Raw genomic sequence first — 5,768 nt, 5'->3', positions numbered from 1 at the left:
CCAGGCTAAGCACAACTTCCATCCTCTTGGTTACATCCCCTCGTTTGACCAACAATGTACCATTGTTCTCCTTGACATCACCGGATCTGAGAAATTATGTGCACTTTTGTGATCTATTTGTTGGCTGACCTTCTTGAGGTATTTGGCTAGATTGCATTGCTTGACAATCTACTTGGCCACATCCTTAGTTGTTACAAGTTCTTCTAGGTTGTGTATGCTTCAGTATGGTAACTGTTTGAAGACTTGTATCTCTATGGTTAAGTGTGATATTTATTTTGTTCTTCCTCAAAAAAATGGAGCCTTGCCATTTGAATTCCTATCATAACACAATAGCTCACAATGAGGTCTCTTTGAAGGATAATTTTTGTTTTAAAAATGAAGTGGTTAGAAGGAACTGTTATTAAATAGTGAAATGTATAATCCAAGGAATGAAAATTTTTCATATCAATCAATCCAGGCATTCCACACGAAAACTTTGTGAAGAAATTTTCACTAAATGAACATTCAATTCATCCTTCTTTTTGGAGTTCAAACATATTTCCCCTCTTGGAATGATGAGAATCCTTCTTGGGATTGGAGAAGGAAGGAGTAAGTCTTCTGTTATGATCCTATCTAAGTATGGATTCAACATGACATTGTCTTTTAATGGTTTGTTTTGTGTCATGGTTAGTACTCCAAACGAAGTTGGGGTCACATAAGTGGGGCCATATTTGAAAGTCTTGATGGCGCATTTTTGCTTTGTAACATTGGTTATGATTTGATAACCCTCTTGTTCCCATTGGATGTGGAGAGTGTACCATTTTTGTAGGAGATTGGATTCGGATTTAGCTAACTTTTTTAGCTCATCAAGCTCATTGGATGACATTAGAACTTTGCTTTTCTTGAAGGACGTGATTAACCATTGGTTTAAGGATTTTCCTTAAGAGATGTCAGTGGCAATCAACTCTTCTACAATCATGGGAGTTTTTGTGAATATAAATTCAAATTCCTCCCAAGAACAAGGCAAAGAGCATATGTCATTTGCTATTTGTTCATTAAGCATACCCAGGTCCAAACGATCATAGCTTCTAGCAAACAATGTAAAAGTTAAGTCTAATCATTTGATATAGGTCACTAAGTCATCTCTCGTGTTCATGGCCACATTGGATGCCAATTTGAGAATGGATTGGCATTGATAAGATGGTTTAAGTCCTATCGGTGATTGGGGTTTGACTCAACTGGACTGCTTAGCTATGGCTACCTCCATTATGAGGTGGTCATTGGAGTGTTTGTTATCCATTGCCTATGATTGAGATGTGGTTTAGGGAACGAATGGTTCTCTATTTGTGTAGTGGCTAGTGCATTGGAGGTATTAGGGCAAGGCTTAATGGTAGTGGGTTTTGACTTTTGGGTGATAAACCCATTGAGGGCTCATGTGTTGAGCATCTTTTTGCTCACTCTAGTTTTTACCTCTTGTTAGCTTATGAATATGTGTATGTTGGTTGGGCGGTTGCAGTGGGTGGATGGGTAGGTGTGCCATTTGTGGATTTAGGTGACCACACCAAGGTGTTGCCATCATAAAAGCCTTGGGTGCGCAATAGGGATTTTGGTACCCATTGTGGTTTGGTCCTTTGCCTACACCAGCTTTTGCTTTTAGGTTTGGTGTATGGAACATGAGAGCTATGAGATCTTGTGGATGTGCCCTTGGTAGCTTGTGATTTATTTTTGGGAACCCACTTGGTTATTTGGATTGTAGCTTTAGTTGGGGCTTCTAAGTGTTGTTTGCAAGTATTTTACATTGGGTGTGTGTGCGGATTCATTATCCCCTTCCTTACAGTTGACATTGGGTTTTAACTACTGGTGGTGCAGTGGGCTTTGGTGAAGCCATGGTACCCTTGCTAAAAGTCATGCCTAGCTTAACTTAGCCTATGTCAAGGTGGATGCGCTAAGAGTCATAGTCAACGTTGTAGTGAGTCTATTTCTTGAAAGTGCAACCCAACAGTGATTCCTTGCCAATACTTTTTTGTTAGGCAATACATAAAAGATGATTGGGAGGCTCTCAGTCTTGATAGAAACCATTACCTTGCACTTTTCTAGTAGTGGATAGGACTACCCCCCAAGTGGACTAAGTTTGGTGTGAGTTGGTTGCACTGACCAATGAGGGTCCAATGAGCATATGTGAGGATGTTTTTGTCAGCTCCTTGTCAATTAAGTGCATCAAATATGTGTGCCTTTTGGGCGATTATCATTAGGTACAAGTAGGTTGATACTATTGTTTCTTCGTCCTCATCCTCTATGCTTGTGATAATTGCCACTCTAACATTCATGGGTGCTATTATCATTGGAGGCTCGTGTAGTGGGTGTGATGAAGGGTAGTACTTATTGATGTGATTGCCATTGAAAAAACCTATACCCTCTCCTTCTAGGATTTTGAGTTCCATGTTGCCAATTCTACTAATGTTATGGACTATGAAAGGTCCTAACCCCTTGAACTTCATCTACTAATATTACGGACAGTGAAAGGTCCCAACCCCTTGAACTTCATCTTTTGTTTGTGACCCTCTATAGCACACAACAACAAGCCTCCTTGTTCAAAGTCATGTTATTTGACATGCTTCTCAAACCAACTCTTGCATCGTGCCTTCTCATAGATTAGGGCATGGGCTGCAATGAGCTGGGTTTCAAATAGGCATTCTGGTTCTACTAAGCAATTTATCGATGCTTCATTGCCATCCCATCTCCCTTGGATTGCTATTCTCAAGCTTGGAACGAAGAACTCTACTAGTAAGATTGCTTCAGTTCCATAGGTCAGCTTGAATGGTGTCTATCTCCTACGGCTATTTTGTAGATTGTCGCCCATAATGTTGCCATTAGCTTATTATCCCAGTCATTGCAGGAGGCAAAGACCACCTTGGTTAGCATAGTCACTAGGATTTTATATGTGGCTTTAGCTTGACTGTTGGCTTGAGGGTAATATTGTGAGGATTTTTGATAGATTATCAAGAAGGTGGATAACAAGTGGGCAATCACTTCATTGATGAAGTGCGTGCCTTGATCACTAACTAGTTCTATGGGACATCTGAACCATGAGATCACTTGCTCCTCTTTAGGGCAATGAGATGAAATGTGCCTTGGATATCCACAAGTCCAACATGATAGTGGCTCCTTGTTTGGGCCACTCCTAGACCTCTACCTCTTCCCCTACCTAAAGCCATGACCGAGACTAGTCTAAAGTCCAATATAGGATTACCCTCCTCGTCATAAGACACATAGGGGTTTACATACATTTTGTCGTCCAATGGTTCCTCTACAAACATTAGGGCCAAAAACGCTTCAAAAAATGTACTTTTGATAATCACAGGATTAAGGAAAGGACCAAAGAGAGTTTGCCACGTGTAAAAGAATATGGTATTCTTGTCTCCTCCTTTTTGGAGATAGTAGAGTCCACTTTGTGATTCTCTCCTTTCTTTTAGCCAAAATCTCCAAACTCTAATATGTTTTGATAGTCCCGAAGTCCTTATTTATTTATAAAATCTAACAAAACTGGTTATGATAAAGATGTTTTGGTAGTCCCGAAGTCCTTATTTACTTATAAAATCTGACAAAACCGGTTATGATAAAGATGTTTGTGAAGTTAACAATGACTTTTTTGAAAGTCGAGAGATTTTGGTGCCCTCAATATATTTTCATTAGTCTTTTTAATATTTCTTCTTTGTTCATTCGTCTTTCTCAGTGAGCTTCTTTCTTTGCTCATTTTCCTTTCTCAGTGAGCACTTTTCTCTATGAATTCAATCTAAGTATGGCATCCAAAAGGTGCCCATCTCATTTAATAAACTCCTACGCTGTCTATAGCCAAGGAGTAGACAGAAATTGGGAGCCCAAAACTTTTTGTATAAATGATTGGGTGACCATGTTGCCCTCTTGCAAAGGCTCTCACAAGGTCAAAAGAATAAAAAGAGAGAATATAAAACATAACTGGAAATGGCATATCATTGCTTTCAAAATTACACATGAAGAGTGGTTAGTTTAAATGCAATATGTTTATATAGCCAAGGATATGCACTTGTCTCCTAACTAATGTGTTTGCTAGCAGACACATTGTAAGTCTTAAGTTAATAACATATGTAATATTTTTTTTCATTTAAGCAAGTATTAATATCAAATTATTGGTTGTAGATATATTTTCATCAACAAGTACTAAATGGCAACCTATGGAGAGTTTGAGTGGAACTTTCAATGCGATTCGTAAGGCGTTTGCAGACATTATATATGCTGATGAGATAGTTGGTTCTTTTAGTGAGAGAAGAATTTTTATATATTATGCACAATATGTGGTTTCGTCTAAATAGGATACATATGGACATATCGAGGATTTGTCATTGCCAAGTCTCTTATCTCTAATTTGGGAGGTTCCTAATAAGACAACCATGCATAGTTTTAAATTCAAAATATGTCAAGATATTCAAAAGTCCATGACAGCTAGAAGGATCTCAAGAAGAGTATGCCTGTCATGGTTTATCCCCTTACATATCTTTGCGGGCTGCTTCAAAATAGCAAACTTACAAAGAACAAAAGTATCTTGGCTAAGTAGAAATTTTGCAAAAGCAGAACTAGATAACATTATAGGAAAGCTTTGGAAATCTAGAGAGGTTGACCATAACGGAAACACCATGAGGTGTATTGTATGCCCCCAATCCTTGTCTTTGTGTTATAATATAGCACGACAAACTCTTGCTTTGGGCTTTGATTATAGGAGATACAAACTTAAACTAGGCATCTAAATTCCCTTGGATTCTGATATAGATTGCACGCCCTTCAAACTTAAGATGCAAGTTATAGAAAAGGAGGTAAATATCACTTCCAATTGGAATCTTAAAGATATAAGGGATACCTTGGAGATGCTAGACTATACATCCCCAGAATATAAGTTCAAAGTAAATGATAAATAGTTGGGAAAAGAGTTGAATGCTCTTTCTCTTGTATGAGTTGCTTGCCTCCCACAATTGTAAGCTTCAAGCCATAAATATGAAAACATTGATGACATTTACATTTGACAAAAAGCTTTTCGTTGAATGAAGAGTTACAAAATTGAAGTGTAGATATATAAGGATCTTGCTTCATTTGCATCTATTTGTCTTCTTTCAACTTTGTAACTTCTTCGTCACTTTCTGAAAAGATATCTAATCTCCTTATACTGGCTTTTTTCTTTGGTTTGTTGAAGAATTTGACTTGGAAAGGGGGCCTCTTCTCTTCAGGGGGTTGATGAGGAGATAGATGAGAAAGTGTTGGCATTTCTGTCTTTTTGGAGCTTACCTTGTCTTTCTAGATGACTTGCCTTTTGCCTTACTCTTACTCTTAGTTAAGGATTTAAGTGGAAGAGAGTCAGGGTTGACTGGAGTGATTTCCTATCCAAAATTAACTCAATACATCTCTCTCTTATCCACCATGTGTATGAATCGGGGTAATCTTGGCATTACAAGGAAAATTCTAATAAGTTGGAAACTGTACTCAACATGTATCTTAAAAAGTCAGAAGTTGTTAGGGTAGTGATAGTTTGTACTTGTAGGGATTTAAAACAAAGAAATGGAATGATGATAAAATTTGATGATAATGTAGCAGTTGTTGTGAAAACTAAAAGACATGTTGCTCAAAAAAGAATGTGAAAGAAACTTACATTAACTCCATCTATCTTGAGAATCTTTGAATTTATTATCCTACAAACATTTGAAATCACTCTCCATCCACAAGAATGTGCATCATTTTGCAAGGGCACTTCTTGTAAGAGAAAG

The sequence above is a fragment of the Lygodium microphyllum genome, chromosome 28 (genome assembly GCF_053477565.2).
Source record: "Lygodium microphyllum isolate KBCC chromosome 28, Lygodium_microphyllum_v1.1.10, whole genome shotgun sequence".
Lineage (NCBI taxonomy): Eukaryota > Viridiplantae > Streptophyta > Polypodiopsida > Schizaeales > Lygodiaceae > Lygodium > Lygodium microphyllum.
Note: the sequence above shows the minus strand (reverse complement) of the source record.